General features: G+C 37.2%; 1 long non-coding RNA gene across 2 annotated transcripts; it reads left to right on the top strand.

Annotated features, from left to right (window-relative positions):
- The first annotated feature begins 10,829 nt into the window (after window positions 1-10,829).
- Window positions 10,830-12,263, top strand: LOC121300337. Of its 2 annotated transcripts, none has more exons than XR_005947513.1 (3): window positions 10,830-10,911; window positions 11,515-11,640; window positions 11,786-12,263. It is a non-coding gene; the product is annotated as an uncharacterized LOC121300337 (long non-coding RNA). The 2 variants fall into 2 exon arrangements; XR_005947512.1 differs by having other exon boundaries at window positions 10,833-10,911; window positions 11,382-11,640.
- Window positions 12,264-22,472: the final 10,209 nt, after the last annotated feature.

Below are 22,472 nucleotides of genomic sequence, written 5' to 3'. Positions count from 1 at the left end.
TTGTCCTCAGTTTGTACTAGTTTACACGTCACTACCACACCCACACTCTCAACCATTTTAAGGTTCCGTAAATAACAGCTAAATGCTCAAGACTTATAAAGAGAGTAGCGCATTCTACCCTATAGCACCACATGGCTCAGCTCCTTAGGATAACATTTCTTCATGATGCCTCTACATAATTGTCTAATGCAGCAGCTCCTAATAAGCTATTTTTTGTTTTAAAATGTAATCACAGAACCTTGTTGTGCTGTGTCATTTATTCTATGCATGTGTGGGTGTTACCAAGCATGTTTACTTTTCATGTTTGGCCAGATTGTAACTTTGACTTCTTTGCTGGGATTGGAATTCAGAGCTCCCCACAGCAACAGTTTAATCCGTAAAACAAATGAAACCAAAACATAATTCAATGTATTATCAACACCGGTTCTTTGTGGTTAAACAAAATGGTGAGTAAAGACATAAACAACAGAGAACCTGTTCCCTCACTTATTCATTATTGTTATTGATTATTTTTGCATTGCCCTCTTAGAACCCAGCCTTTCTTAAACCTGTGTGCACTTGCTGTGTTTTTTCTGTGGTGAGCTACTGCTCGTGGTGCTGGTTGTACACACTGAATGAGGCTTTCGAGTTTCAGGGAGTAATACCCTGGCCAGGCTTGTTTAAATAAATAACAAACAACGTCTTCACAATCCCAGCCTTTTTTCAATTTCTTTTATTCTTATTATTTTTTTTACTGTTTATAAAAAACTATATACAGTGTATATTGATGTTTCATGGATCGTTTGTTTGAAAATAATCTCTGATGTGTTATAGAAGTAAAACCACATATAAAATTCATGGCATTCCCCTCAGACATTTCCCTAATGAGGTCTTTAGCGTTGCCAGTTGGAGTGGCATGGCTCTGCAGACTGTAGACACCCCATGAGCAAATTATGTGTAACTAATAGCCCCGCTGTGGTTCTCTCTAATCAAAGAGCAAAACGTACCACTTGTTTACACTCCACGGTCAGATCTATATGCCAGCTTTGGCGATGACTGATGTCAAACATGCTTGCAGAGACTGCTGGACTACACAGTCACTCACAGTGCCAAAGGCAAGGTTTGACTTGCACTGTGAACAGGCAGCAGACTGAAAGGACAAGTCGTCCTGTGCAGTTATTCATGGCCTCAATGTTTATTGTTTATGGGCCATCTGAATCACATGTGTAACATGTGGTTTGGAAGATTTTTTTATATGGCTTATATGAACACTTAATTCAGTGTCACTGTAACTCTGCTCACTTGAATGTTTTGGATTACTTGTCAGAGGGTGTATGTTTAAACTTAATTACATGCCACCCTAGATAAGCATGGCATTTAAAAAAAAAAAAAAAAAAAAAACTAAAACTTTGTCGACTGAACATAAATTTCACAGTGTCCTTAACAACCCTGGGAATTCAAGTGACTTTGAAAATAACACAGTGATATATATATATATATATTATATATATATATAGATATATATATATATATATATATATATATATATTATTATCTTGACCACTGTTTTGATCATTTCAGTGGGGCCCAATCTACACATACACAAACTCTGGAAAGAGTTTGGGAAATAATGACAGCTGCTGTCTTTTTAACCTGTCCACAGGGAGAGGAAGAGATTTAAAGGGCTGTTTTCACTCTGTGCAGTGCTGTCACGGTGCAAGCCCTGTGTTGCGTACAAGTGCGTCGAGTAACTTAAAATCATTACAGAGTCCTGGGGATCTGTTTCTCTGTTCCAGGGGTTTATTCAATTGAAGCAGTGGCAAATCGAAAAGTGAATCAAAGTGAACACCCCTAAAAGTGTGTGAACCTCCAAGGGTATTTTTAAAAGTAAAATACCTGAGCAGGTAATATTGATATGGCATTTTGATCTGCCACTGTTGAAATTAATTGAATAAACCATATTCAGTGATAACCAAAACAGATAATTATACACTTTATATTGGGTTTATCAATTAAACCATACCATGAAACCCAATACTGCTGCACACTGTGTCAAATGTACTTCCCTAGTTTTTTCTACATGACATCATGCTCATGTTAACAGGCAGCGAGAATACATCAGGCATTAAAGAGTTAAATACAATATTATTCCAGTATTATTAAGAGAGACTTTCGATCTCTTTTCTTTAGCAGGTCCAGTGAGCAGGCTTCCTGTTATGTCTGTCTGGTTTGCGATCTGTTTTTTTTTTCTTTCTTGCATCTCAGGATGCCTCCCACGGGAGGAGCATTTGAAGCATGAAAGTCTAAAAGGAAAAAAGCTATTTAAAATGTTGAAACCAGCTCTTTAAATCTCAGAGATCTGCAGCAGACATTTACAAGAGGGTAAGTTAAACGTTCCAGAACCCTGTGAGCTTTGAAGGGTTGGGATTAGTTAGAGTAAGGCTTGGATTCTGACAGTTTTATGGGACAGGCTGAGAGAGTAGGGATGTGCAGTACAGCTTCCAGAGGGAAGTACATACTGGAACTGTTTTGGGGTTTTATTGATATTAGTTATATTTCTAAACACATGACACAGAACAACTGGACAGCTACAAGTCACATTATAAAGTAATTGTACAGTTTTCTTATAATGTTTAAGTTACATATTCTTATGACACTGCATTGTGAGAGCAAAGGTTAAAGTGGAAATAGTGGAGGCCAAGCATAACCTTCGCTTATTTATTTTGTAAAATGTTCTGCTTTTGGAGAGCTTGCGTTACAGGTTGATATATTCCAGGTTTTCAAGACCTGGGGGCATACTGTACCTGGGCAGAGAGAAGAAAGGCTTTTCTCCATTTCAGTCTGTACACACAGAAGATCCTTATTTTTCCTGTGAATGCATGGCATAATGTATTGTACTCTTCTGGGTTTCACACAGTAGACGTCATCTGGCTGATGCTCTCATTTTTCATGCAGCTGTGTGGCGTGTAACTACAATACCTTTGCGTGGGTCTATATGCCAGCCTTGGCCATGATGACAGATGTCAAACATGCTTGCACAGACTGCTGGACCACAGTACACTACAGAAATGCACAAAATAATGGTTGTCTTGTGTGTCAAAATTCAGGTTAATAACAGGTTACTAAAACAAATTAAGTTATACTACCATTAAAGTGGTTAAGGAAAGCACAGATGTAATTTTACAAAGGAGCCCTGCAGTGGAGTGATTAATGACAGATTCACTGACACAAGCACAATTAAAAGGGTCAGAAACTCCTAAGGAAAAAGTGGGGCTGGTTTTCCATGGTTGGCAAAGAGTTTACAAATGTGTTCTTGAGTTATTATAAATGCTCCCTATTATCCAAGTTAACACTACAACTGGAACTATAGTGTAGTTTTCTTCATTTCTGCGTACCCTCTCATGCATGTGCTGTGAGCTTCCACAAGCTTGTTCCATTATACCAGACTACCATACCTTATTAATAAGCTCTGTTACCTTTGGCTAAGCAGTCCCTTCATATCTAGCAGAGCATGCGTGACATAGGGCGATTGGGTTTGATGTTGACTTGGTAACGTTTTTATAAGAAGTGTGCTTAAAACTTTCAAATATTAAAATATCACTGTGTGTTTAACTGGAAAGATCTGGAGTTCAATTAATATACTCAGACCTCACCAGATATCAATTTTATAACAAAGAAAAAAGGGAGGAGATGACTAGTGTACTTAAGCTACACCTGCATTTAAAAAGCAATTAATACCTTTAACATTTCACCTGGACACATAAGTGTGAGGGAGTGCTTTTCATCACACACACACACACACACACACACACACACACACACACACACACACACACACACACATATATATATAGTAACACAGAAGGGAGGGGGTTAATATCCTCCCTGCCAAAAATATGTGCGAATGCACATTTGTGTGTTTACTTGTTAATTGTTTTATTATTAATTATTCCCTGCACCTGGTGATCATTGTAAATTAGAGCCTGATGCATGGTATTTAAAGAATGCAGCCAGTGTGCTCAGGGCTGCTGCTGGGTGGATGGTTTTGTTGATGGTGTGTTCAACTGTTACTGTGTGAAAGCAGTTTTGTGTGCTATGTTTTTTGTTAACATGTAAACAGCGTAGCTGTTGTGTTTATAGTTTAGGTTCATGTTTAGTTTGTGCTTGTAAGAGCTAGGTGTTTATTTTGTGTTGCTGTGTTTTGGTGTTTATTAAAAATATCGTAAGCGCAGAACTTCAATTTCTGTGTCCTGGGTTCTGTTTTAAAGGGGCACCGAACCTGTAGTGAGTTGCAATTCTCTCTCTTGCATTTTATATATATAAACTGAACTTATTTGTTGTTAGTACTTGTTGGTAAACAATTATGTATCTGAACTTTGAAATTGATATACATTAAAAGGAAGTGCAATGCATATAGTTTGGAATCTAAGGATGCCTCACTGACTCAGTCCAGATACACTTCCAGAATGATGCCTCTTCTGGTATTAGCCAGTAGTGGGGCAGGGGAAAACTCCACAGAGCAGGCATATAGGCTGAATCCTTAAGTGTAGACTGTTTTATGCACACACATGTCCATATGTTGTTGTCCCTGCTCAACAAATAAACCAGTGTGTGAAAAATTGCAGTTGAGTCTCCTTATTTTAACCCACATACAATAAGAAACATAGTTTTTGCATTCCTTTTTCCATCACTAAAGTCTTTTAACCCATAAGCTACTGAAAAACATACACTATTTAAAACACAGGTGTGCGGAGTTTCCTCAGACATATAATGCATTCATTGGAAGCTCAATCTGTATGGACACAAAGTGCCACTATAGATGATCTTCATGTTTAACTGCAGTGATGTCAGGCAAAAGTCTTTCTGCTAGACATTTCTTGTTACTTTAAATCTGTCTCAGGACAGGTTGGGAGGAAAGCAGTACAATATGTTTTTTTTTTTAACTGTATAAAGTGTTAAGTACGATTAGTTAAATAGAGCTCCTTTTATTTCATTAGTACACTTTTTTCCTCCAAAATTTTGTAATACAATAGGCTTATTTTACAGCTTTTTTTAAAATCTCCTAAGTCTTAAAAAGGCTATTTATAGAAGGGATAAACATATACCAAGAAGGCAGCCTGCTAGAGTGTTTAAGCTCTCTGCGTCTCTTCTCATACTAAAAGTTAAACGTTTTTAAATTATAGTTGATGAGACCGGGCACTTTGACATTCGGTTTGCATTAACAAAATCATTATGAATGTACAAAACTATCCCCTAAATGAGCTTCATGTCAAAGTAAATTAAATTGGGAACTTGGCATACACTTTCGTGTAAGTAAAAAAGATACATTTCTGTTGGCTTAAGGCTCTACGCAGCATTTAATGTACAGTTTACATTAAACTGAGAAGACATCAACATTAAAAAAAAAAAAAAAAAGAAACTTGGTCATGGTTTCCATTTTACTTTCAGCTGCCTGCTTCAACCGCTGAACTGCAACAGGTTCATTTGCATTCTAAATGCAGAACACCTGAATTTAAACTTAAGTATTCAATCAAAGGTTTGTGCTCGGAAGATTTGTGCTGGGGAAAATCGTATTTGCGTGACTATAGCACACAATGTGGTTATGCTCTGCGTATACCTTCTGAAATGTTTGTTCGCAATAAAAGTGCATTTGCAAATGTTTTCATTTATTCCTGAAAACTGTTTTCTCCACAACACTAGGCCAATCTTATTCTCATTCCAGATTCATTAGTTGAAGTACTTCCATTACTGATGTATCTCTGTAGGGGGCTCCCACCATGCATGAGCAGTTCCCTAATCTCTACTAAACAAACAAAAACTCTTGAATTGTGTCCTCAGCAACAATGTAGTTACTTTGCATTAGGGTTACAGTGGTTCCCAGCCAATTCCAAGATGAGGATTACAGTGCAACCACCGGCACAGGACCAAAAACAGCTTATATCCAGCTGTAAAAGGTAGCAGTACTTCAGATTAAGACTACTGTACTAACTGAGGTTAGTCATAATTTTACATACAAAGCAAAGCTTGCCCTCCTGCCTGTTTTGTGATCATAACATTTGTGAATGGCCATCACAGAACTGTGTCATGACTGGAGGACAAAGTCTGTTCAGTAGTACTTGAAAATATGTTTCACATTTTAGTAAGTGGTCGTGTGGTATTTCTGTAGCTTTAACACATTTGTGAGTCATTTCTTTTTTCATCCAGTCAGAGATTTAAAACATTGCAGGATGGTTTGGTTTATTATTGTTAACTAAAGTACTTGAATACACACCTGCACTATTTAGTCATTCCTGTAGGAATCATGCTAGGTATGTGTTTCATTCTGTGTCTTTTTTTTTTATATATAAATGTTATGGCTAGTGCCTTCTTTAGTGTACTTGTTTCTTAGAAATTAGGGTTAGCTGAGAAAATGTAACCATTTATGTAATTTTGGCATCATGAGTTTACCATTTTATCCTAAAATATGAAACAGTTGATAAACAACATCAATCTGCTGGTGTTTTGTTAGGTACTGTAGTTGAGCACTGGGAACAAAAATCTAGCTGTTCATAAACAATGTTAGGAGTCAAAGGCATTTCATAGATTTTGTGGCATTTGGCTGAAAGGCAGGCTTTTTGTCTTTGTGTTTTTAAAGGTGAGGAAATAAATACACTGGCTTAACAATGTAAGAAAAGGGTAAGTTAGTTTTCAATTAGAAAGCATATACCGGTATATAGCAGTACACTGTCGCCATGTACTGCAGCTCCAGCATCCATGTAATTAGTACATTACAACACATTATCAATTCAATAACCATTTTAAGACGATAATCACACTATAATAACACGAACATGTGCACGAATTAATAAAATATAAACAATGTAGTACCGTTTATATGTGAAGTATGATTACACTATAATTAAAATGGATAATTAATTATATAATAACAATGTAAAACATGTACCTGCTAGTTGAAAGCATGTCTCGATATTACCTCAAATATTACACTAAAATAAAATAAATGGGGTAGTGTCCTTGTATTTTTGCACACACACACACAAAACCACAAGTCCCATGGGCCAACTAATAAGCGTCTCTCAGCTCAATCTCTACAAAGAAAGTGTATCGAAGGGAATGCAATAATGTGGAGCAAAATTTGTTTGTGTTGGATACACGATAACAGACGTGATATGTTATTTGACCCCAAAAAAATATTGCCACACATTCCCTGAGTGTTCCCTGCACGAGTCTATCATTTCCCAGAGTGTTTTTTCCCCAGTTACAAAGTTAATTAAACCGGACTCTACATATAATGTAATCAAAGATCCCAGGGCTTTAATAACCTGGCAGAACAGGAAACGCATAACTAAATAACCCTGCATAGGTCCTTTTATTTTATGAGAATATTTTTGAAAAGCACTCCCGCTAGCAAGTCCCGGTAATTATTGGTTTCACATCAAACTGAAGGTATTTACATCAAAGCACGGTGCCAACTTTCTCCATTGTAGTTAAACATTGTTGCTTTCTTTAGCAGCAAAACAGATCTCCTTCTGGTGCTGCCCCTCTATCTCTTTGTTATATTCACAACACGGTGCATTCTCCCTGCTGCCAAAGACCCAGAGGAATTGAAATCCAGTGCAGAGCTTAGTCACACCACAGATATAGAGATCTTTTTATATTTATATACAATCCGTATCTATCATTTGATTTCATTTTCAACTCTTTTTTTATTTTTTATTCAAGGGACTGCAGGTGTTTTCCCACAGGAGTGGTTCATAAACATATTTATAGACATGACTACATATAATAAAAATAGAGTGAAATGATGTAGCTGAAAATCTGTTTTTAAAGTGGCAGTATTAAGGTCTGTCACTGTTTAGATCATTAAAATTGACTCCAGAAATAGACTGATTAAGTGGGAGGCACACTTTTCTCTTAGGAGAACTGCCCTTGTAAAAGTTAACCATAGTAAAAGCACAGCAGAGTGTAATTGGGCACAGTGAAGCCTTGGTAAGGTATAGGCAAGCATTGTAAAGAACAACAAGCCTGTTAAAAAAGATGGCAAACCAGGGTAAACGATGCATAGATAAGCATGGGAAAATCATAATAAACCTGCAAAAATGCCATGCAAATGTCAACTTTATAAGATTTGACACATCCTTCTGTTGCCAAGGTTAGAACTGCACCATTATCTTGGAGATGAAATCCAGAGTCAGGTTGAAATCCTGAAGAAACGGGGGGATTGACAGGAGCGTCATTAAACAAGCTCATGCAGAATGCTATTTAGTCTACTGATAACTGACAGAAACTGTTTTACTATTTTAGAAATGACCTCCCTATACAAATCCAAAGGTATGTAATCAGATAATCGAGCATGGCTTTTTGGCATTACAGTACAGTAGCTCTATTATCCCACTAACTTTTCACACTCATGCATCACGTATACGAGCAGAGCTTCAGTACCACAATAGTCACTAAGTACATCCCATAATAGTTTGTTAAGCATTGTGTAAAGAGGAAATTGATTAGTATGTAGGCCTAGTCCTTAAAACAAGAGGGCACATGAGATATCACATTCTACCCAGAAAACTGAGGTTCTACCCAAAGAACTGGGAGGGTGAATCTGGTATTAGTTTGGGCAGTGCCCCAGCACTCATCAGGTTCTGACAGGTTTTTTGCTGTAAAGTGCCCTAACTCTGAAAATGATTATTGCTTTACATCTTTTGACCAGTCCTGTGTATTTTATCTACTGTTTGAAGGACTGACAACCTTTGGATAAAATGTCAGGTATTCATCACTCTTGGGTGAAAGTTGATACTTAATTAATGAAAAAAATATTAAAGCCGAGGCATATTCCAATGAATTATCTAAAACGACCTGGGTGCATTTAATGATGGTCAGAGTCTCTTCTGATTAACCTTTAACCCACAATGCTGCACGATCACCAAAGCCAACCTTGCACGTAATCTACTAAGCGTATATCTGCACACCCTTTGTACTTACGATGCCACTGCCTTCCTGAGTGGATCACCAAAAAGGATAGTTAACTCACTTTTTTTACCACTACACCACTGTAGTGTCCTATACAGATTTAGCAGGACTTAACTATTAAATAACAAAGCAGCAAGACAGTTTGAAGAGGCAATGGAGCTTGTGTCACTGCAATTAAAACTACCTGAATGGAGCATAAACAAATTAGAGTCATACTTTGAAACAAGGGCAAATGTGCATTTTCTAGAGGAATAAAGCGATTGTAACAGTATGGTTTTAGCAAGAAGCAGCTTAGCTGCAGTACAGAGCTGCCATTTGTCTTCAGCTTCTTGCTAGTTTTATACTTCAAAACAGGTCTTCCTTTTGACAAAGATGAGGGCACAGAAGTTTAAAGGAAGAAAGAATGTGGTTGACCCACAACTAGAATCCTATTAAGATTGTGGATTGACAGCAGCTTTCAATTCACTATCCAGGTTCCTTTTTACGAGAAACATAAAAGGATATCAAGAAAACTTATACACCCCAACAGATTTTGCTCCTGAATGTCAGGCTTTTATTTCAGCCATGTACCGGTATAGTCAAGTCTTATCCTGGTAGGAATGTGACAGCTGTAGATTTTCCGATGTCTCGCTCACAGAATGAGATAGTGATTTCATCCTCTTCCTCAGTTTCAATAGGTCCTAAGTGACAAATAATGTAAAAGTTGTTATTAATTAGCAAAGTACCAAAAAGCATTCACACATCTTAGCCATATATACATTTGCAACAAAGCAGATTTTGCACTGTACTTATTTTTGCCACATAATATAATAATACTTCTTATTAAGAAAGAAAGCAATGCTACTGCTTTAAAATAGAGTACAACTCATCGACAGGGACATTGGAGAGGAGATGGTGGTTAAAAGTGAATGTGTCATTGTGGCAAGTGAAGACTTCTTTTAAGTAGTAGATTTCTTACAGATTTGTTTTCAAGTGTATTTTAACTGGAAATCCAAAACTACACAATTTGGGTGTGGCTCCTAGCAGAAGCTTGTGAAAACCCTAACAACTTCAAAAACTGGCTAGAAAGGAACAGCTATTTTAAGTTTACGTTTACAAGTTCAAATTCCCTATATATATATATATATATATATATATATATATATATATATATATATATATATATATATATATATAAAATAACAATGCAATTACATATTATAAAACGACCTGGAATCTGACTGGAAAACGCACATCTGGGCCAAGTGTTAAAAAGTGTTGAACCCTGTGAAGTATACATATGCACATCAAGCAGCTCCGGCTCCTTTTCTCCCTTTTCTGTCTGTGCTGCTGTTAAATTCGACTTCATAAAAAACGAGGTTAGAGTGGAGTTATTTACACCACTCGCTCCCCTGTGAGATTTCCTCGGCCATGGTTCTTTTAAATGGAACCGATTATAACTCAAAGCATTGCTGGGTCTCTTCAGTGGGCTGTAGCTGTCTGATCCTTGGCAGCTTATTAGCGTTATGAATAGTGTTCTATTAGTGTTTGTGTAACTTAAGCCTTTGCTATTTATGGCTGTTTACTGCGATCTGCCTAACAGTGGCTTGACTATGCTATCAGATGTCACTTATAAATGATCCTTCATCCTGCCCACAAGAGGCTTACATTATTTACCAAGTTTAATTTATTAAACCATTAAACCTGTGCCATGTTGGGAAATCCAGCTGGAATTATCATATATAAACTATAAATCTGTTTCTATGATTCTTGACTGTATGCATGAATTGTATTCAAGTTGGTTTGGACAAGCCATCAATAGAATCCAAAAATGAAGAGGCGGGGCTAGACATGTTTTGGCTGCGTTGAGTGTTCATGACATATGATTCACACGGCTTGATTCGGTCTGCTTCAGACAGGCTGCAATGACTTACTATGTGAGCGACTCTCTTAAGAATAGCTCAGGGGTCTTCTGAACTCCAGGTAACATTTTGATTTGACATTGAACAGCTGATTGTGTTTAATGTTGTGCTTGTGAATACTTATGACTTGTTTCTCAGTAATGATTAATTGATGTTACTTACCAAGAAGGCAACATTATTTCGGGGAGATTAAACCCATGCTTAATGTAACAACAATGTCCTAGTGACACTGACACTGTCGGCAGTGAAGAAATAATAGAGAAAGCTACAATAATGCCAGATTCCATTCTTCAGCAATGGGGTAGTTACATTGAACTTGTCTTATACCTAATTGTAAGCAAAGACAGATAGTTGCTCACAAATCTTTAGATATTGACTATTTGACTTTGCTAAATACAATAACAACACATTAAAATAGCAGTAATAGACCAATAGACCATTAAAACAGTACAATAGACCATTAAAATAGCATTAATACCCTTGAAAACAGACATTACCTGTTAAAAAGTAACTTGTATTTCTTACTTTCAGGTCAGCTGAACACAAGGCAATGTCAACAGTGTTGTTTTTTTCTCAGACTAACATGCAATGAAATGTGGTGATACAGCCATGTGGTTGGGGTTGAGAAGTGTGAGTTCAGAAGTTTACAGATGTTGTCCCACAGGATGAGGAGGAGGTGTCATGAATACCTGGAGGGGTTCAGTGGAGACCGGTTTTATACGACTCCTAACCATACTACCTCAAAACAGGCAAAAAAAAGGCAGCCTGGGAACCGCAAGCAGAAGAAGAGGTTTGTACTTAGAAATGTCAATAAAAATCAAAACATTCCTGATGGTAATTATTCTCTCACATGCTATATATAATTTTCTCATCCATGTGTACTAAACTGCACTGCATGAGGTTTTAAACCTTGTTCCTCCATTGCTTTATTGCAGTAAAAACATCTTCAAGAAAGAGGTTCAAATGAGTGCGTTGGCCTTTTAAGGAGATCAGCGTGGTGACAGATTGAACACAGGAGCTGTTATTACAGTGCGAGGTTCTTTTATGATCAGATAAGACACAGGTGTGACCCCAGGCAATGATTCACTCTTCAGCCTGGGCCCCACCTGAACTTGTGTAATAATTTCTTGACATTCACCGGAGAGGCTCAGCAAAGCACCCATTAAAATCATTAGACCAGCCCTGAGTTTCAACATGCCTCGTGTGGGGACTTGTTCTCTGCCTATGGTAAGAGGAAAACCAGTGAGCCGTGTGCCAGTGGAGAAATGTTACAGCTTGTCAGATATCTGTGTGTCTTGGCTGCTCCAGTGGTATCCTCTAAACTTACTATCCAAGCACTGTTAAAGGTGAAACGCACTTCAAAGTAATCCCTGTACTAGGAATGTGACAAATCTTTCAAGGTGGAATAAATAATGTTCTTACTCACGTATCATTTATTTATTTGGTTTGCAGTTCTTATACTGTTTCTGATTTTCATTACATCCTTGAAACTTATTGTTAAAAAGTTTGAGTTCAGCATGGTTCACAGCAATATGTGCATGACCATGACCATATGTAACCAGAGTCTCAATAATAACAATATCAAACAGTAACTTGTGGATATCCATAAAAGATTAGGAATAGCACATATTGGACTTCCATACCTCTACTAGCATGCCACTGCTTTAAGAAAAAAAGCCCATTCTCTGCCTCCAGCTTGTGTTGATTTCGAAAGGTATGAAACTATTCACAAATTCATTTTTAGTTTGAATTATACTGTACATGATTTGCAATTACTCCAGTTTTCATTCACCGTGCAATAAACCATTATGTGGAATTACAGAAAATTGCAGTACTCGGAGCAATATGAATCAGCGTTTGCTTGTTTTTATTTTTTTAAAATGAGAGGCTGCTGTAAGAATTGCTAGCCTCAGTAGATTCAAATCTGAAAATGAGTTCAGCAATGTTAAAGCTGCAAATAAATTCTGCTTTCTGGGGCTTTTAATTGCTTGCTGTTCTTCGGCACCACCCAATAATTTTAATCACTAGAAGAAAAAAACAAAACAGAACATGGTTAACATATGGACTGCTACTGTAAAAAAAGACATTTACTGCTGGCTCCTACTATCAACATGCCCTGCTATGTACACACATAAAAACATTATCACATTGTCAGATGGAGATGCAAATCAAGAAACAGGTCTGAGCTGAGTGACCCAATGAGCAGCCGAGAAGCAGAATTTCCCATTGTTACATTGAGGGAAATAATGAATGGCTCCAGGCAAAATTTATGACTTGATTGCATATGCCATTGGACAGCCCTGATGTGCATCCATGCATGTGATATAAAGTTATTTTTATTCCAGTCCTTTCACTGCTCCATATGTGATTGCTCTTAACATGCATGAATGTATAAGCAAAAGACTATTCTTCATGCTACATGTAATGTGGGTAAGTTAACATACAGTACACAGGGCACAAGGTCTGTACAATAAAATGCAGTTTGCACCTTATTTGTGAAATGAAAAGTTGCATATCTACAGTAGCAACACTGTAGTTAGGTTAAACAATTGAGTTGTTTCTTGTTACCGGTTTTAATTTAAGTAAACCAAAAAAACCTTGCAATTTGGCCCCTGTGTTCTTTACACTGTTTTGGCATACTGGATTGCTGTAGTGTATAAATAGGGCACAACTATTAGTATTTATATATACAACACATTTTAGTAACAGTATTTAAAAAAAAAAACAAGAAACAACATTATTTTACTGAATTGTCTATAAAGCTTAGTATTTTCTGGCTTCTGTTAAGTTACTAAAAGCAAGATTATCATGGCATATAATATTAAAGTAATGTTTGAGATAAGAGATGCTAAGCCTGCAGAAACCACAATGAACACAATCAGAGGTCTGTCTGGTGGATTTTATTTTGTACTCAATTATAATGTTGCTAGTTCATTAAACTCTTCTCTGTTTTATAGCACCAGCTGCTTCAATAAATCAAAATGTTTGCCAAGTTATATTATATGTTTTGACATCCAGGTAAACAAATACAACTAAATTAGTGGATGTCATCCACTTGAATCAACATTTTATAATTAGCTTTTTTTGACTCAGTTTTGTCATTTTAAGAATTTAGGAGGGTCTTCTGGGTAGTACAATATCTGGTTACAGGATGTTTCTGATTGGGGGGGGGGGGGGGGGGGGGGGGGGATATTATTGGGACGGCTTTTGTGTTTCTTTCCTTTGTACTGTTGGAAAAAGACCAAAGCCTAGAGGCTTGGGTTTAAACAGTCTACAAGATGAATAAAGAGGTGAAGAGAACATTTCAAATGATTAAATGCATGAAATAAATTGCAGCCAGGCCTAGTCCTAAGGGTACAGATAAGTTTTTAAAGAATGTAATTGAGGATTATGTCTTACCCTGCTCACCACCAGATCATCTGTGATTATAGCAAATTTGTTTTTGCTTCAGTTTTCTCTTTGCTAAACACAGTTAGTTCCTTTGTTGCTTACGACAAAATGAGTTCTGTCACAAAATTGTGGTTTGCTCAGGAAACAAAATTGAGCAGGTACAGTATTGCAAGCAGAAATTTATTATTATTATTATTATTTGTTTGTTCAGATGCATTCTGAACTTGCCCTGTTCTGAACAGCAGGTTCCAGTCAGGTCTCTGAGAGAATGGTTTGTAAAGCATGAATTAATTATACAGTTTGAGATTGCTGTCGGTGGAAACGATTACTAGTCTCAAGAGCACAGGTTTCAACAAGAACGCATCTAGCATGAACTGGAGAACAGCAACACTGGGCCGTGGATATGTAGCTTCATTTTACTAAGAACTCCTGTACTGATATGAGTTGCTGTAGGAGGGCACATGAGACATGGCATTTCTGAAGGTTTGGTAAAGAACAAGACTGGTAGCATAGCATGAGACAGAACAATCATATTCATTTTCTGCTAACATAGTACGTTCCATTCTTTCACACATTTTCGCAAAGCTTTGACAATTCTTCTCAATGCTTTCCACAATTTTAACACGTAGAGGCAGTGCGAAATTGTTTGCTATGATGCTGTACTGTGGTTTACCACAGTACATTTTAATAAATGTGCCAAGCCGTATTTCAAATTCATCATCCACAGGAAATAATATCAAGAAATGGCTAGGAAGGAGTTCAGCAGTACAAAAAATCCTGTATAAATACATGCAATTAACAAAGACACCGAGGAGGTATTTAAAGAAGAAGTAGACTCGCTTTGAATGTTTAATTGTGTTTTATTGGCGTTTGCAATAACTCTGAGTGTTTCTGGGTTCTGTTGCAATACTGAGCTGTTCTATTTTCTTGCTATAAATCTGCCTTTACATGACTTTAAGCTTGGGCTAGAAGAGTTGAAACAAACACTACCGTGTTGATCTGCACTGGAAGGATACAAATCGTTTTTGGGGTACCTGAAATGTAAAATATTTAGCCAGTATTTGACGAGGGGGTGACTGTCTATTGAGGAACCTCAATGCATTTAACAACGAGACTGACCTGCTTCCCATATTTACTGCAAAGTTACTCTGAATATAAGCCAGTATGTTTCTGATCTGACTGTCCTGCTTTTCTTACTTGTTATTCTTCAAGGGATAATAAATAAAGACCAACAAAGGGTAGGGAATTTGAAGTTAAGTAGTAAAGTTATACAAAGCCAAATATGGAAAAGCCAAACAGGTTCAAAGGAGTCATAAGTATAATGAATGGTCCTTGATTGCTTGCATATGCAAAGCTGCAATTACTTGCTTCTAATTTTTGTTTATCGCAGAGATTGGTCAAAAAGTCAAGAAAAATTATCCATTGTAACCTGATTTAACCTTACAGCAGATTCCTGAAATTATGATGCAATTAAATTAATATTAAGCAGTGATGTTGCTGGGATATTTGTGTGTAACGCTCAATATACTTGAGGGAAAAAAGGGAATTAGATATTGTAAATTATATACAGTACCAGTATTTTAATAGTGTAGAATTATTGTTTTCATTGCAACTGAAACAATTACTCTGTACATACTTCTGCATATGGTTTTGCATTAGTCAAAAAAATCAAATCTTTTTTTTTGTTTTATTGCTGTCAAAGGAATTAAGAAAATACAAATAAAACAGAATTCTAAACTAGAAAAGGATGCTTTCAATTTGTGGGCTACAACAACATTCTACTAAATCCATGCTAGTTTTGTAAAAGTTGTGCTTTTCAAAACATACAAGGACAGCTTAGTAATTGAAAAAAGCGTATCAAATAATCCTACATTTCATTCTTGCTCTTTCTTGTCACAAAGTTGGCACCAAAGCAAACACTGTGTTCTATAAACCTGCCATCTATCTTTGTTATATTTCTGATTTGCTTCCTAATGATTGAGATGTGCATTAAAACAACAGAAAGCTAAGTACTGCGTTTTAAAACGTCTGCTTTGTAATTTATAGTACAAAGGTGGATTGCAAGGAGGGAGAACATGTTTATAGTCTCCAGGCGACATTTAAAATTCTAACTACACAACAGGCTCCGACTCATTGACCCTGTGTTCTGTTGTTCTTTAATAGTCACAGGTATGTGTACATCTTAAAATAATTGTTGCAGATTGCAGGTGCTGATAAATTCCAGTCTGTCCAATTTACCTGATTGAATTATAGCAGCCACAAATAGGTTGTGTGCAAAATATATTATCTCGTGGCCATGAAATAATAAGACGTGCGCACAAGATATATATTTCGGCTAGTTTTGAAAGTTTTTCGTGCAAGATCCTGATCTCAAAAACAGGTGCATATGCCAAGAAAGTGCTTTACTTTAGAGAAATAACATGGATCATGAAGCAGTGCCATATTTACTTGATTGGATTCTCCATAAGGTAGATATTTTCACTGGAGATTTGTAGCTGAATTAAATCAACATGTTATTAGGGCTATATCTATAGCAGCACTATAAAACGCTTAAATAATACCGTAACTGCGAAGCCAGTGCTTTCATTTCAATATAATGTTTTATGATCCTTAATTGAGGTCTTGACAAACAGAGGTGACGAATAGAACATGACATCAGTGGTGGAGCATTTTTGAGACTTGTCTAACTATTCCCCAAAGTGTACTGACAGTGAACACTGACTGAGGGCTTCCACATGACAGGACCGCAATTGTGATGTACAAGATGATAACCTTTCATCTTTGGGTTTGCATCCGTAATTGCCTGTGTTTATTTAGCTGTCAAGTTTGTTGAGCTGAAAGCAAAAAATAATGACAGCAGATTGATCATTCTACGGTGATTATTCTTCATTTTAAGATGACGGGGATATGTGATTTCTAGACAGGCCCCTAACTGGAGCTAACAAGGTAGTACCCAGCTGGGAGAAATGCATGTGCAATTACTGTAGTAACAATGTGCCTGATAGAGACTTTGCTTATCTAAAAGTGTCTGAATCCTCTTCAGATCTCAAAATGGTTCTCAAAGAGGGAGAGACGAATATGCAAATTATTACAACAAAATTGCTGCACAGAGAACTGGTCAGATGTATACCAGTGTTTTGTTAAAGCAAAAGAAAAACTTTCACTTAGGAGACGGTACTTTTACACTGCATTATTCTATACTTTTGGGATTGTAACCTTGTATTGCCCTGTATCATACAATAGTCTGGCTTTAGACTGTCCGGCTTTGAGTGTAATCTACAAATCTATGTGTTATAGGTGTGTGGAAATCTATACATATCAACAAGAAGAGGTATTACAATACTATGATAGAAAGCCTTCCTTTATCAGGAAGCAAGCAGCAGGCTGTTTTGTTTATTCTAGCGGAACACCTTCTCTTAAATGGGATTCAGCCCAATTACTGTGACTGCCACTGCTCATCTAGCATCAACAGACTCATGCTGCTAATGACCGCTGGGTTTTTCGATATGTCAGCCTGATAGCACCTGACTTTGATTTCCTAACTGTGAACAGGTGTCGCAAGTCCCTCTGTCACCTGGGAGACAGAAATCTGATACGAGGAAGCAAAAATAATTAGGGGTATTGGTATGTCTATTTGCAGGCTCTAGCATGCCTGGATTGTACTGTATATTATAGAAGTACACCCACACCACAGGATGAAACAGCACAGGCTTGTTTTGTTCACAGGCGTTGATTACACGGCAAAATTCTGGTTCTGTTTTTTTTTTTTTTTTTTTTCGGGCAAGGGTAGGAATCAGTGTTATTTCTATTTATTCCATTTTTCTACTTAAAAAAAAAAAAGAACGATATCCTGATTTTACGCACTATTATACATTTATATGCCTGATCTGAATTTAGGCAATTAAAAACAATTTGATTACGCCTAATATTAATATCAATTAGATGTCACCAAGTAATTTGGTATTATTTAGTTTTATTACCCTATCTTAACCTCAGTCTCATTGCTGTGTAATTGCTGAGGTTAATTAATCTGTAACTACTGCTTATTGCTGCCCATTTAATATTAATCATAACCTGTTAACACTGTGGAAATAACCGCCTAGTGAACAGGTCAACAAACCTTTTAAAACGAGCAATCTTCCCCTTCACTGAACCTTCCTGCAAGTCTATCCACTTGACTTCCCACAACTTATCTCTCAGTTCCTTAAAGTTGTGAAGGGAAAAAGAACAAAAGAACATCCAGCAAAGAAAAGTCCCCTAAACATATTGCATTGTATCGTATATTTCCAGGGAATATAAGCTCTTATGTATTACCATTCACTTTGTACAGCAAGGCTCACATGTGAAAGACAATGGAAAATGTATGCGTACATGCATATTTATATATTTTTAAAGGTTTTTTTTTCATACCAATTTGTCAAATGGACTGCTGCTTGGAGACCTGGAATGAAGTATTTAGTTACAGTGTAAGTGTTGCTTCTTTGCTAAAACACTACAATTACCAGAATCCTTTGCCTTTGCACGTAGAACATTTTCTGGGAAAAATGTGGTGGGCTGGACGTTAAGAAAAATACAATGGTGGATAAGTTTTATGTAGAGCTGTGATTGAGTTTCATTTACCCCCTAATATAATTGAAAACTTATTGAATCACCGCAATACATTACCGCCACAAGAAGAAACAAATAAATTATACTGTATATTTGAGGACACTGTGAATTGACATATTTGAAATAATATCCCATTTATTTAAAAAAAGGTACATTTAACATTGGTAAGCAGTGAGTTTTTACTGTTTAACTGGTTATAAATAAATCAGACACCGACCGGAATGTAGAAATTAGATTCAAGCAAAATACAAAACTAGAATGACTGCATGCCATTGATAAGTTGCAAATGGGCCAGGTCAAGGTTTTGCAACACAGTGTTTGATTTGAATTTGTAATACTCTTTCTGTAGCTTTCCACCTTTTCAAACAAGTTACTGATTAAGCAGCTCAGAACGCACTACACACAATAACAAGGAGCTGCAGTTTTAATATCAGTGACACGGAGTACACCTGTATATGAATATCAGTGACAGGGAGTACACCTGTATATGAATATCAGTGACAGGGAGTGCACCTGTATATGAATATCAGTGACAGGGGGTACACCTGCATATGAATATCAGTGACAGGGAGTGCACCTGTATATGAATATCAGTGACAGGGAGTGCACCTGTATATGAATATCAGTGACAGGGAGTTTTGGAGCACTTTCTCAAATGTTTTGCCTAAAAAACAAAACAAAAACTGAACCACTGTTGTACACACCCTTATCAAATGCATTTCATAACAAACAAACTGTCTTTATTTCTTTATTATTTGTATTGTGTTTGCAGACAGAGTGGAACCCAGTCATACAAATTTGAATCCCATGCAATATGAATGCCTTTGTAATAAGGGGATCTTTACTAACTAAGGAAGATTATCTAACATGGCAAAGGGAAGACCATGTGTCCCTGTGCCTCTGACTGACCCCCCAGTACTTTACTCTGAGGCTCTTTAGGGTTTTCAACTACATTCCATGACAAACATCTAAAACAGCCATCGCCATCCTTACCCAGGTCAGAACTGCAGCACCCCAGACCCTCCCCGCCCCCCAACTCCCCTTTTCCCCCTGATGGGAGCCAAGAATCAGCTGCTTTCACTGAAAGAAGTTCCCCTAGAGAACATGCACAAGATTTTGTAAAAACCACAATGAATACAAAGCACACCGTGCCTATAGGCAGAGGCAGAAACACTGTTTGATAATTAAAAACAACCATTGGATATTTTGGATTCCAAGAGATCCAGGGGGGGGGTTGTATGGATGTTAAAGGCAAATAAATGAAGTTTGAGCTGCCAGAAAAAGCTCAGCTTCACTCATTCAAACTGCATGAGATGCCATCTCTTGTACAAAGAGTTCAATGCAGAAGTGCCGTTATCACCATGTGGTTATTTTACATTAATACTGTTTCTCAATATAAGGAGCGCATTGTTTAAAAAACGAACTCTTCTTCTAAATGGTCCTCTGTCTGTATTATTGGTGGGCAGTCGTTTGCATATAGGACTGTAAATCCCATGCTGTATATAAGAAACAGCGAAGCCTTCTGAGACATCTGGCTCTGCAATACAGTATAGTAAATAATATTAGATACATTTGGGAATATAAGTCTTGTTTGGTAAACCTTAAGTTTGGCTATTTTCCACTGCTCAGGGTATCTCTTAGGTGAATGCAAGGTTCTCTGTTTAGAGGTGGTATCTTTGGTAACGAGCAGACAGGAGCCAGTGATTTCCGTACAGCATTGCTGTTCCACTGGCTGACATGTAAAACCTTAACAAATACACAGAACAAACAAGCAGAGCAAATGTTCCGTAGCGCCTTTATTTATTATCTTCCATCTACAGGAAGTTCCTTTCATTTAATTTCTATATACAGCCTGACAACATAAGCGCAAAAAAGCTTGTATGCCCAGGCAAATCATTATTATCTCTGCTTATTTCCCCTACAAAATTGTTTTCTTTTTCATAATTTTCCCAATATTTACCGTTTTAATCATCATTTTAGTGTTTGGAGTATCTTTCTTTTGTAGTATGTTTTGTAATTACTTTTCTGTTAAGTCACAGAATCAGTGTTCAGACATTTTCTCTTGTTGTGAGGAGTGCAGAGGAGAAAGGAGTTCCTTTGAAAAGGGGCAGAACTGACAGTGATGTGAACCAATCACATGACAGATGGAGACTATTGTCCGGTGGTGTAAGGATGCCAGGGAAATAGTTCAATCTATTTTTACTCCTATGATGAGTGTTTAACCAATCAAAGGCCAGAATTTCTGATTCGTGTTGGATGAGAGAACTCCATCGGAATGGACTCATGTGTGCGGGACCTGGGAGATGAGCAGTGGGAAGGTTCAGCTGTGGAGCAACGGGAAAGGCAGCAAGATAAAGGCGGTAAAGAAAGGAATGTTAGTTGAAGGGAAGCCTATCATAATCCTTGGTCAAGATCTAGACAATTACCAACTTATACAAAGGCAAGAATGCGTCATTATGTCTATTTACTGTCATGATGGTCGTGCCGTGTTCATAATGAGTATTTTTTTGCATATGACGCCTCCCATGTGTATGATGCGTATGATCAGCTGGAGACAAGTGTCCCACTGAACAGTTTCCAAATATTGGCAAGTGTGGAACCATGTAGTACAATTAGGATTTGGGGCCCTTTCCAGCATGCACCAGCACACGATAAAACTGATGTACTGTCTTGTGTTTTCTGTTCTGTTGTGATGGAGTTAGAGACTGGATTGTGCCTTTATTTTGTAGTTACAGCACAGTGTTTTGAAAACAGTGGTTATAGTTACTCACTGTTGATGTTTTCTTTTTTTCATAAAAAAAGTGAGACTGATAAAAAAGAATCAAACTGGTGTCATATTTCCAACCCTCCTACAGCCATTTCTCACCTTGACCTTGTTATCTTTGGGTGGGTGTGCACACTACAAATGAAAACCACCTATCCACTCACATGTCAACATTTAAACAAAGGAGATAAGGGAATGCAAATGGATATGTCAGCAATGGGCATAATCCCTTGAGTACATTTCTTGTGAGTGAATTCCTTTCCAGTCTCTGAAATTGTTTTTAAAGGGGATTTAGTTGAAGTTTATTGAAGTGTGTAGCAGGTCACAGACAACATAAAACAAGTTATACTGGGATAGCATAATAATACCAGTTTCAAATTAAAACAAACCTTGCAATAAAGAAAGAGCAGCCCACACCTTTCCCCACAGTTACAGAAGGGATTACAATATTCTCTGATTAACCCTACTGCTTTTCAAGCATGTGCACAGACTTCAAAATTAGAGTGGGAGAACATGGGATATAAATGATGATCTGCTAGCATGACTAGTGACATGAACATGACTCAGATGAGTTAATGGGTTCAGTGCTCACTGTCTGGATAAAAGGGTGAGTCATTCCCACAGGATTATTAAGAATATTTGCAGGACAAAACCACATGCTTTTAGGAAGATGTTAATTCCTGTTTGTTAAAAGTATCTATTTCGGACACACAAAGCTATGGTCTAAAGGTCTTTTTAAAAAACCTTATTTCAGTAACTGTGCAGCTAAACTTTCTTGTTAATTTCCTTGTACACCGACAAGGGTTGAGCAAAACATATATAAATGCCTATGACATTGACGCGACTCACCAGCACCCCAC

Source organism: Polyodon spathula, chromosome 25 (genome assembly GCF_017654505.1).
Source record: "Polyodon spathula isolate WHYD16114869_AA chromosome 25, ASM1765450v1, whole genome shotgun sequence".
In the NCBI taxonomy this organism is placed as follows: Eukaryota; Metazoa; Chordata; class Actinopteri; order Acipenseriformes; family Polyodontidae; genus Polyodon; species Polyodon spathula.
The sequence above is the reverse complement of the archived record's forward strand: the minus strand, read 5'-3'. Positions and strand labels throughout refer to the sequence as shown.